This window comes from Macrobrachium nipponense, chromosome 1, assembly GCF_015104395.2.
Source record: "Macrobrachium nipponense isolate FS-2020 chromosome 1, ASM1510439v2, whole genome shotgun sequence".
Classification (NCBI taxonomy): domain Eukaryota; kingdom Metazoa; phylum Arthropoda; class Malacostraca; order Decapoda; family Palaemonidae; genus Macrobrachium; species Macrobrachium nipponense.
Window position 1 is genome coordinate 132718788 of NC_087200.1, and position 12789 is coordinate 132731576.

General features: G+C 39.1%; 1 protein-coding gene across 1 annotated transcript in view; it reads left to right on the forward strand.

Moving 5' to 3' along the window:
* The window catches only part of LOC135219645 (cytochrome P450 2L1-like), a 36312-nt gene that overhangs the window by 13354 nt on the left and 10169 nt on the right, over positions 1-12789 (forward strand). The gene's annotated exons all lie outside the window — the stretch shown is intronic.

Below are 12789 nucleotides of genomic sequence, written 5' to 3' on the forward strand. Positions count from 1 at the left end.
GCAGAGTTACCGTTTACTTGTTTCTTTTTGTGGTAATGTGGATTCTTCTTATTATCATTGGCAGCATTCTGTGTGTTTTTAGCATTACCCTGTGCCTGATTGCGCGAAAAACAACGAGCATAAGCATGGCTTGAGCTTTTATGAATCGAAGAATAACGCGTACAACAATCTGCTATCATGTGACCCAATCTTTTACAATTAAAACAAGTTATCCCTGCTGCGTTATTATTAACTACATTTACTTGCTGTGGTTTACTTTCATTCTTTGCAAAAACTTCAATAAGCAAGGGATCTAAATCTGCACACTTAGACATATGTTTCTTAATTTGTTTATATATGTCTAGTTCCGTGCTATTGGGCAGTAGCTCTTCATAAAAACACCGTACCAGGGCTTCTGGCAACATGGCTGTCAGGCAAGTTAAGTATGTGAGCCTAATAAAATCTTTTACAGCCATGTCCTTCCCCGTAAGCCAAGTAGATTTATTCAAGTTATCCAGATATTCATTCAACTGGTCTGCAATTAGTGCCGTCCTGTCCATCACGTTAAGTTGAGTCATAGAGACCAAAGTAAGGATATTCCTCAAAGCTAAAACCACATCCAAGGCTTCTTCCCTGCCATATATGGCACATAATCTAATTTTAAATTCATCCCATGTATCCACCTCCTGGAATGGAAAACCTCTCAGGTACGAACCCACATCCCCTTTTGCAAAGTCAATGAAGCTTTTGGCTTCCTTTAACTTAGGGACGGTACAGTGATGCATTTTGCTTTTAAATGAGCATCCACTGATGAGATTTAAGATTCTACACCCTGAGGGAAAAATCCATTAACACGGCCTTGAAAGGGAACAATTGCTGACCTGGCGCTAACTAATGTTACCCCCGGGTTATTGGGTGGTGGGTTGGCCATCTTTGTTTTGGGTTTTTTCCTATCACTATGATTCCTAGCAACCCTATAAAAAATTCTGTACGAATACACACGTCCACTGCATAAACGCATATGCTATATATAGGTAGTGTGTCACAGAAAAAAAACATGTGTCCCCCAAAATGATGAAATTAAGCATACAAAATATGATAAAATATTTCAGGAGATCCTCTGAAAAAAAAGGGTTGGCATAAAAACAAAGATAAAAGGCCCTGCGTTGACAAATAACCAAAAGATGGAGATAGATTCCTGCAAGAAAAGTAAGATTAAGGATGTCTCGTAACTCACCCCAGGAACACCGATCACTCGACCTGAGTAAGAGGAACACCCAAAGTTATACACCGAATGAATAAAAAGTTGTACTTAGCTGATATTTAAGGGGAAAAGGCTCCGGTGTTTTCATGATGTCATGGCCTCGTCTCTCCCGTCAATGCTCAATTGCAACCCAGTTCTTAAGCTTACGTTGAAATCGTGCGTTGTTTGTTTGTAGAATGATTGTTTTCCGTTACGCTGGGTTGTTGATGATCCTCTGTGGAAGACACATCCGGCGGAAGTTCTCGAAGTTCCACGCTGTCGATGATGTCCAACATACGATGATTAAGCCACTATTATATAATGAGTAGGCTTTATATTAACGATGTGCATGGTTGAAGGTCGTCTCCGTACGATCAGGCTAAGACTCATGGTGCCATCAGCAGCATTGCCTGAGACACGAAGTTGATTGTGGATTCTCTCGTCTCAGCATTGTAGTTTTCCGATGTTTGATATGTTTGAATTCTGCTTCTAAGATTTGTAAGTCTTCGGTAGATATGCCAACATGCTAGTCTTTGGTAGCCGCCACTATTGTTGGGTTCTTCGCTGCCATTGTTAGGCTCGCTGCCACCACTGTTGAGGTGTCCTCGTATTTATTTACTAACGAGGTACCGGGTTTTTCTTTTGATCTGCATAGGAGACGTCGGTTGGTAAACACCATTCTTTAGCTAAGTCTCATTGACTGTGATGATATTTTCTAAGTTTCGTGCAATAGCTTCTTTCTGGTGTGGAGGTTAAGTCGTGGAAACTCATAGTATAAAATATAAGTTATATTTTGCTAGCTACATCACTGGATAGATGCAAGAAGGTTTGAATAAGTGTTTAATCTAAGAGTGGAAGGTGAAATCTGAGATACAATTTCGTTTACAAATCATAGGAGAGCAAACACTGGCTCGATATGCATACATACAAACTAACATACAAAACTAGGTTGGTCACATAGGCCACACAGCCTTGTGAGAACGTCAACATGATTTCTCAGAGAAGGCATTGTTGATGTTATTGTCAGAACAGATAATGATGACTCCAGGTGTCAACACACCGGGACGATTCGTCAAAGCTTCGTCAAACTTCTGCCTGACCTCCTTGGTCTCTGTCCTAGTTCTTATCTTGTACATTACTCTATAGAATGTGGAAATACATTCTTTATCTAATGTAAACCTTACAAATATACGTAATTGACAAGGATGATGAGGTATGCATTGGTGTGCCTTGAAAAGATCTTGGAACAGATTTTTCTAAGTAGTCACCCCAGTGGTACTTTCAACCATCCTGCTTCCGAGACTCACGGTCTTCTGGTGTAGGGGTGTCAAGCCGTCAGATCAGTCCCATTTCCACAAGACTAGCACAGTCTCTTGATTTTTCACTTACTGTGTCTAGCTTGAAGAGCTTTAACAACTTGCTCCTCACAGTCTTGCACATTGACCCATCTACATTGTACAGTGAAAGGCACTCCTCTGAAGGGCTAACTCAAGTTGGACCATTTCTGATCCCTTTGCAAGGTCCACTAGGGCTGCCAGCCCCGATCTCTCCATATGGGCAACCTTCATATGAGCACCAGATGGTGCATAGCTCATTTCTCCCACGAAATTTTGCCTGTTATTTCTGTGAATAGTTGCAGTGAGAAACTTGTTCTTTTTGAACACCCACTCTTGCAGGAAGGTTTCAACCTGAACTTGACCATCTGGAAGTGCAGACATTAGGTCATGCACTAACTCTGATGAGGCAACCAGACCAGACTGTAGCGACCTCAGTGCAGGTGAAGAGATGTCAAAGGGCTCAGCTTCAAAATCCTTCATGCATGCCAGCAGGTCCTGAACTTCCTGCTCATCCTTCTTCATCCTTGCTGGCTGGCATTCAACATTCTTCCTATGGCAGCACTGGCACTTGAGGCTCTGCTTAACAGAAGATTTCACCCTTTCAATGTTGTTGCATTTCTTGTTGAGAACAGTTGCTTCTCATTCTGTAGAAGCTGAATCCATCCTTGTTTTAGCTTCGAGTCCAGATTCATAGTTATTTCTATCCAAAGTGGCTGACAAGAGCAAGGTAGCCCTTGGTGAAGTGAATGTTAAAGAATACCATTTTTCCATATGACAGCAAAGAGAGCATTGCCCAATAATCTGGCAACCACCTTCCATAACCATGGTCGCCGTACGCCAACAGTCCACGCACCAAGTTGCATGTTGACAGTAGGTACTTCGTGCCATTTCTTGAATGGCATGCATCAAGACATTGTAAATATGGGTCGGTCATCTCCAGGAATGAGACCCAAAAGTTTCCCATGTCTGTACCAGGTATCTCATAAACTCTGTTGGTCAGCTCCTTTATATTACCATCCTCCTCAAGATCCTTTCGAGCTTTCTGTAGAGTCTCCTGAGATTCAGTGAGTGCATTACACAGTGTCTTGAGATTCTCCTTGATGTCCTCTGATAGCTCTTCATGCTCAAGCATCTTTGCTAGTTGTTTTGGATTAGAGACCCTCCAGAGCAGATGCAGCACATGCCACACCAGTGGTGCTTCCCTTTTAGTGCTTGGTATGCAGATCCCTCCACTACTACTCCTGCTGTAACCAGAGCGTCTGCCATTCCAGAGCTATGTTTCTATGTTACACATTTTTCCATACCAAGCAGATGGATTATGTCAGGCAACAAGCTGAGAGAGAGGTAATGTTATTGTTGGCTAGTTAACAATAAAATTAACTAACTTAGCTAACACTAATTATCAATGAAAACATCTAAACATTACATTATCTCTTAACTCTCATACAATCATAATGATAAAATTATCTGTGGACTAGTGAATAATGTTGAATATAAGAACTTACCTCAAACAAAGCATCTCAATGCAGCAAGGAATTTTCCAGCGACTTGAGTGTGTTGAAGCGGAAACATTAGAGTGAGCGTGTTCTTACTTCACTTGGATGTGAGGCTGGCTATGCTTTGTTGAATTACAGCAGAAGACAACTTTTAGAGATATTTTATGCTATTGAGAAGTATTAAATTATTTTCTGATTCACAATGAAATGATAGGCCCAATTGATCCACATAGTTCAGGTAACTAATGGAAAATATAGCAAAATTTGTTTCCTATCAACCACAAACCCTGATGTTTTCTACCTTTGAGATGACTTCATGACTTCTGTGTAGCCTACTTGTAATTAAATAGTCTTAGCAGAGCTTTCATTTGAGCCTAATATTAAGGCTCTATGACGCTTTTGAAAAAATAGCATTTAAGGGCCAATAAATGGTGGCCATCTTGAATTTGAAGTACTTGCCCCAAATAGTCTCAGATACCATGTATTATGTAGCATTGTGGGCCAAACAATTAAAAGGTTAATTTCCAGCTTGGCAGATAGTTGCAATTTTGTATATAGGGCTCTCACAAAATTTCTCTACATTTTTGTGCGAGGCACGCAGCTAATTTTTGTTCCTTAACATTCATAGATGACAAATCCAGGGAGAAATGAACCTTCGCTCTCCACAGTCATGGAACTGCTTTAGATAACCCTACTAATTTTATCCCCTTTAGGCTCCTCCAACTACATTGTTGTTGCAGTCTGTTTTTCTGCACATCCCTTCCTCTTATCCTTGTATTACCTACTATCTACAGCAATATGACAGATCTCGAATGATATGTTTGTTTTCATTCGTGATTTCTCCTTAGGACTTTATTGCTTATACTGTATTCCCAAACCCACACCCTTTACAACCTATATCATTTAATTGTATTCCCAGAACCCTAGCCTTTAGACCCATTCTTATATCACTGAAGTGTATTCCTAACAGCCTACCTTTAGACAACCTATATCACTGAATTGTATTCCCAAAACCCTAGCCTTTGTACAGTTCTTGTCACTGAAATGTATTCTCAAAGCCCTCGCCTTTAGACAGTCTACATCACTGAAGTGTATTCCCAAAACCCTAGCCTTTAGACACCCTGTGCCCCTCAAGTGTATTCCCAAAGCCTAAAGGCTTTAAACATGTATTTTTCCCCAAACCCTAGCCTTTAGATAGCCTCACTGAAGTGTATTCCGAAAACCCTCGCCTTTAGGAAGCCCATATGGCTGAAGTGATTTTCCCAAAACCCTAGACTTTGGATAGTCTATGTCCATGAAGTGTATTCCGAAAACCCTCGCCTTTAGGCAGTCCATATGACTGAAGTAATTTTCCCAAAACCCTAGCCTTTAGATATCCAATGTCCATGAAATGTATTCCCAAATCCCTAGCCCTAAAGGAGCCCTTATGACTGAAGTTTATTCCTAAAACCTTTAAATAGACTATATCTCTGAAGTGATTTTCCTAAAAACCTTAGCCTTTAGGTAGCCTGTATAACTGAAGTGTTTTCACAAAAGCCTATCTTGTAGACAGCTGGTATGACTGAAGTGTTTTATAACTGAAGTGTTTTATAGCTGAATTGTTCCCAAAAGCCTATCCTTTAGACAGCCTGTATGACTAAAGTGTATTTCCAAAACCTCAGTCCTTAAAGCATCTTTATCACTTGAGTCTATTCACAAAACCCATGCTATTTTTGGCTTAACCATTGAAAGTATAGAAAGGTCGTACACAAAGCAGTAAATTAATATTATATATATATATATATATATATATATATATATATATATATATATATATATATATATCTATATATCTATATATATATGATATAATATATCTATATATATATATATATAGATATATATATATATATATATATATATATATATATATATATAGATATATAGATATATATATATATATATGTGACGGTACTTACTTTCTTTGCACAGATCTAAGGTAACGTGGGCCGTGGAGGGCTGTACTTTGGGGAATTAGGCTTATATAAATTCTTCTTGTCTTGCTCAATGTTCTTAATCTGGAATTCGTTTATGAGGGTTCTAATTTTGGATGAGAAATTAATTGATATGTTTCTTTGCATTAAGTTTATTCTTCGTTAGGGGTTCTTACAAATGTCTTTCCACCTTCTGAGTTACTGGGCTCTTGGACTGATAAAACTTAATTGGCACTTGTTGCAATTACGAATCTATAGGCACGAGGGAAATTTACTGAGTATTGATTGTCACTTTCACTGTCTTTGATTGATTCGCACACCACACTTTTGCACCTGTTCTTCTTCTGGGGCTTCTTCTGTCTTTCTCTCTCTTCTCTGCCTGTTGCTGCGCCACTGGTTCCCTTCTCTCGTTCCCTCTTTGTCGTTGTCTTCTCTTGACTTCTCTGTTCCCCTTTTTTCTCTGCTCCCTTTTCTGCCTGCTCTCTCTCTGTCTCGCCTTTTTGTTCAGTTGAAATCTCCTTAGCCCCGCCTTTGGATTTTTGGATTCTGACTGGGTGTGGCATTTTCTGAAAGACTTTTTGTGTCTTAGTGGCTACTAACTTCATACGAGACCGCCTTCCTGTCAGGTCTTCTACAGTAATTCGTAGGCTTTGAATTTGTATACGCCTCCTTCTTCATGTCCTGGCTTCTTAGGGGCGTATCCCTTGGTAACCTCATAGGTCATTCGTTGATACCCCTTTTGGGCTGTCTTATGACCAACACTCATGGCTTTTGATTCGTCGATACTAGAGGCCTATATTTGGGAGGGTGGAGCACTTAAGAGTTCGGCACTCCCCTCCTTTGAACAACGGGTCATAGAATTCCTTTTTAACGTATGCCAGATGGCTCTCTCTGACCTGTTCACGAAAGGAACGCCGATTAGTCATAGGCGCTAATGAGAGTAGTTTCCAATTTCTCGAATATGCCTGGTAGATATCCTTCGTCGACTATAATCTCTTGTTGGTCACTAATCGCTGGTACGGACAGAGGCTTTTTGGGGGAGATGAAAACCAGATGTCTAATGGCTAAAAGCCTAATGTTTGGAGTAACAAAATCCCTTCGCTAAGAAAAATCATTATCGTATTCCCTTTCCCTTTTCTTCCTTATTATCCGTTTCGTGCCTTTTTCTTAAGTATTATTAAGTTATTGTCTTTTGGAATAACGACACTGTGCCACACTATTACAGTCTCGGCCCGCTACCTCGCTGACTCCGACAGCGTTAACTAAGCTGAAGCAAATATTATACCTACAAGAGGACTCCTAACTTATGCTTCTTGGAAATCATATTGAAACTTTAACTCAAAAACATCAAAAGTGAATGTAAACATGAGCAAATCCTTGATTAAGTAACGTTAAGGGCAACAATCAAATTGAATGTAAACATGAGTAAATTCTTGAGTAAGTAACATTCAGAGAAACATAAAAAAAAACTGAATATGAATATGAACAAATACTTGATTAAGAAATATTAAAAGAATCATCAAAGTGAATTCAAATATGAGTAAATCACATTAAGAAACATGAAACTGAATGCAAACAAGAATAAATCACCAAAAAACAAGAAAACTGAAAGTTAAACGTACATAAGCCCTTAAGTCACATAAGTTATATAAATGCATGGTAGAAGCAAAAAATAATGGTAACTATCCAAGTTTACAGTATATGATTGGTACAGTCCTCAGTCCTATTCTATCTAGGTGGATATCGTCTTTCTTTATGGAAAAATAAATTTCGCTCGTTGTTGACGACATTTGATGGCTTCTTGTTTGCTGCGACCTGCTGCTTGGAGACAAGTCCTTGGAGAAAATATCCTTGTGTATTTGTATGCAATAACAAGTGTGTCCTTGACTTCCTACTGAGATTGTGTATTGTGTTTATGCAAAATTTCATTGGACATTCTTACTGTAATTCTGAGTAATCTTGTACATTAAACCATATAACTTCACTGCTTGATACTACAACAAAATTGGCAACTCGGTTAAAGGAACCAGTTAGTGGTTAATACTTGTAGGTTTCTTCTACTGTGGCAACAATTAGTAAGTTTTCACCAATCAATATCTTGTTAGTAAGTTTTCAACAACTACTATCTTGTTCGATTAATATCTTATTAGTAAGTTTTCATCAATCAACATCTTATGGATTGAACAAAGTAAGTGTATTAATTACCCCTTCAATATCTTAGTCATTTCTGAAACGAATTCTCTTATCTTAAAATCTCTTAATGTCTATCTTAACCCGTCTTATTTATTCTTTTACTTCTAAGAATGTTCTTATGGAACGGTTAAACTTAATATACGTCTTGAAATTCTTATACTGCGCATTGAACTGTTTCTTACATACCCAAATAATTCCCCTCAAGTCAAAATTAATTTGAAGTTAGTGCACGTAACTCAAAAATTCTTGCTACAAACCGACTAATTAAAGTAAGAATTGTAACAATAAAAGATTATTCCTAAGTCGACCGATGAAGGTAAACTTAGCAATAAAGAAATCAAATAAATACATGGGAATAATATGGGATGAATTAATGGGTTTGTTCTTCTGTTTCACTGAAAAGTGACTCTTCTATTTCTTAGGTTATATCTAGTTCCTTCTTCTGGAATTTCTTCTGACGTCTCTGTCATTTTGGATTCTTCGACTTCTTTGGTTCTCTTGACCTTGTCCTTGTTTATCCAAAATTCTTCTTCTTCTAATGATTCAGCATATGTGGAAGGCATTTGGTTATTCATTTTCTTAAACCTTTATCTTAGTTTCTTGTACGTCTACGACCTTGTATGGTCCTGTGAATTTTGTGGCTAACTTATAATTAATACCACTTCTTACTTCCTTCTTAATATAGACTTCATCCCCTTTCTTGTAGTCTACAGGCCTTAATCCTTCTTGATGCTTCTCTATCATATTCTGCTGGGCTTCTTCTAAATTCTTGTGCAATTGCTTGTGGATTACTTTAAAGTTTCCGATTCTTATCTTCATGATATCTTCAGAGTAATTAGGCTGTATTGGCTGATTCAGCCATGCATAAGGTAATCTGGGTTCATATCCCATCAAAGCTTTTATGGGAGTTGCTCGAGTACTCGTATGATGTCTTGCATTTAATGATAATTGGACTAAAGGTAAATTGACGTCCCAGTCAGGATCCTGTCCTACTGTGTGACGCAATACGTCTAAAACCTTCCTGTTATTCCTTTCTACCAAGCCATTGCTAGCTGGGTGATACGGCTGTATCGCTACCTTTTCTACCTTAAAGGCGTTACAAATTTCTTGAACTAACGAGTTGTTGAACTCGGTCCCATTATCAGAAATAATGAGCTGTGGGGCAGAATATCTGCAAAATATCTTATCGAAGAGTGCGGTTGCACAATCCTTGGCACTTTTACTAGTTAGTGGTACCAACTCTGTATATCTCGTGAGCGCGTCGATACATAACTCATATATTCTTATTCCCTTTACTCGTGGTATGAAGATTAGTGATAAGATCAATAGATACTCTTTCGAAAGGAGTCTGTGGGATAGGATATTTCCCTAGTGGTACTTCCTTGTCTGTTCTTCCTTTGTAGCTGTTGCATGTATTGCAGCTCTTCACATAATTACTAACATCCTTGTGAATTCCCTTCCAATGGAAAGTTCTTTGGATTAATCTAATAGTCTCATCCCTTCCTGGGTGAGCTCTCATATCATCGTCGTGCATTAGCTCAATGACCTTGTTTCTTAGACTCTTAGGTACTAACCTTTTGTGCAGTACACCTAGAAATTGACCAAATGGGTCATATTCGTGGCACATCCAAATTAATACGCCATCTATGTCCGTTAGTGCATCTGTGGGACATCCAACCTTCCTACCTAGTTCGGTTAATTCTTGTTGGCTGTGTTTTCTTTCGTTTCTAACGTATTTGAACAGTTCCCTTATATCTTCATCTCTTTCTTGTTCCTTTATGAAATTTTGCCGGGAAAGCTCCTCTGTATAGTGCATGGTGAGTACATTTACGTCATTGCACATTGTTTCATTCTTTTCTTCTTCTTGACTTATCATATTTATACTATCACCTTGTGACACATATCTTGATAATGCATCTGCGACCTTATTCGTCTTCCCAGGGACATATTTCACTTCTATATCATAATCTTGGGCTGTCATGAACCAACGGGCTCTTCGTCCAGAAAAATTAGGGTTCTTTAGCATTTCTACTGCGGCTGAATGATCCGTGAAGACGGTTATCTTGTAACCAAAAATTATATATCTGAAATGCTTTAAAGCGTCTATTATAGCTAGAGACTCGAGGTCTGTTACTGAGTAGTTCACTTCTGAGGGCTTTAATTTCCTACTGTAATAAGCTATGGCATTATACTTGTTATCTTGTCTTTGCATTAAACATGCTCCTATACCAATGCGGCTTGCGTCCGTGGCTAAAAAGAATTCTTTGCCAAAGTCTGGGAAGCTAAGTACTGGGGGATGTGTTAATCTTTCTTTCAATTCATCGAATGCTTCTTGCTGCTTGTCTGTCCATGTAAATGATACGTGTTCCTTTAAAAGTTCAGTTAGTGGAGCTGATATGACTGCAAAGTTCCCTATGAACTTGCGGTAAAAACCTGCTAAACCTAAGAATGACTTTACGTCCTTCTTGCACTGAGGTGTAGGATATTCCTTAATTGACTTAATCTTTAAGTCGTTTACTTCTACGCTCTTTTCACTTAGTGTATGACCAAGGTAGTCTATTTTCCTTTTAAGGAAGTTACACTTCTTTAGTTTAAGCTTCAGGTTGGCTTTCCTTAATCTCTTTAAGACTTCTCTGACTAAGTCTACATGTTCCTCTATGGTATCTGTGCTATTACCCAATCATCTATGTAACAGTGTACCGGTCCTTGCCTAGTAAATCGCCCAAAATTTTATCCATTAATCTTACAAAAGTTACCGGGCTTGACTTTAGACCAAAGGGCATTCTTACATACTGGTATCTGCCGTTACTAGTGGAAAAGAAGACGGTTATCTTGTAACCAAAAATTATATATCTGAAATGTTAATCGCGTAATTTACTTTTGATCAAATTTAATGTTATGTAAGTGTGGGGACATTTATTCGGACTTAACTTCTTTCGTCGTCTTCGATATCTGGGGTTACGTCTGACAGCTTGCGTTCGCCTACCAGCGCGTTGAATGATGTGTTGGTTCCCCCTCTCTCTCTCTCTCTTCTTCTCTTCGGGAAAGGGGACCTCTCTCTCTCTCTCGATTGCGTTGACTGTTGCGTTTTCGGGATTATGTTTTCTTTCCTCTTGATATATTCTTTACGCTTTCGATATCTTGTTCTTCTAGTGGAAGTTCTTTTACTGTTCTTCGGAGTGGAGTTTTTCTTTCGCAAAGTGTGGGTGGCTTTTTTTTTTTTTGGAGCGCTTTTATTGTTACGACTCGATAACTGTCTTTGAATTTGGGGAAGCACTGGTACTGTCTTTTTGGGGAGAACTTTCTTTTTTGAGTGGCGTGAATGGATTGAAATCTCTTATGCCGACACTAAACTTTTGATTCCGTTTCACTGCCGCTGTTTTTAACTGTCATTCGTGTCTTCGTATCACGTCGCTAATCACCATTTCTTTGCTGTCTCTTTTGTCTCTTCCTATCCTTACCACTCGACATCAATTAATCTTGTCACTATATCAATCTTTATCTCATCGTATCCCGTCGCTCTGCCACCAATAAATCTGTGACGGTACTTACTTTCTTTGCACAGATCTAAGGTAACGTGCGCCGTGGAGGCTGTACTTTGGGGAATTAGGCTTATATAAATTCTTCTTGTCTTGCTCAATGTTCTTAATCTGGAATCCGTTTATGAGGGTTCTAATTTTGGATGAGAAATTAATTGATATGTTTCTTTGCATTAAGTTTATTCTTCGTTAGGGGTTCTTACAAATGTCTTTCCACCTTCTGAGTTACTGGGCTCTTGGACTGATAAAACTTAATTGGCACTTGTTGCAATTACGAATCTATAGGCACGAGGGAAATTTACTGAGTATTGATTGTCACTTTCACTGTCTTTGATTGATTCGCACACCACACTTTTGCACCTGTTCTTCTTCTGGGGATTCTTCTGTCTTTCTCTCTCTTCTCTGCCTGTTGCTGCGCCACTGGTTCTCCCTTCTCGTTCCCCTCTTTGTCGTTGTCTTCTCTTGACTTCTCTGTTCCCCTTTTTTCTCTGCTCCCTTTTCTGCCTGCTCTCTCTCTGTCTCGCCTTTTTGTTCAGTTGAAATCTCCTTAGCCCCGCCTTTGGATTTTTGGATTCTGACTGGGTGTGGCATTTTCTGAAAGACTTTTTGTGTCTTAGTGGCTACTAACTTCATACGAGACCGCCTTCCTGTCAGGTCTTCTACAGTAATTCGTAGGCTTTGAATTTGTATACGCCTCCTTCTTCATGTCCTGGCTTCTTAGGGGCGTATCCCTTGGTAACCTCATAGGTCATTCGTTGATACCCCTTTTGGGCTGTCTTATGACCAACACTCATGGCTTTTGATTCGTCGATACTAGAGGCCTATATTTGGGAGGGTGGAGCACTTAAGAGTTCGGCACTCCCCTCCTTTGAACAACGGGTCATAGAATTCCTTTTTAACGTATGCCAGATGGCTCTCTCTGACCTGTTCACGAAAGGAACGCCGATTAGTCATAGGCGCTAATGAGAGTAGTTTCCAATTTCTCGAATATGCCTGGTAGATATCCTTCGTCGACTATAATCTCTTGTT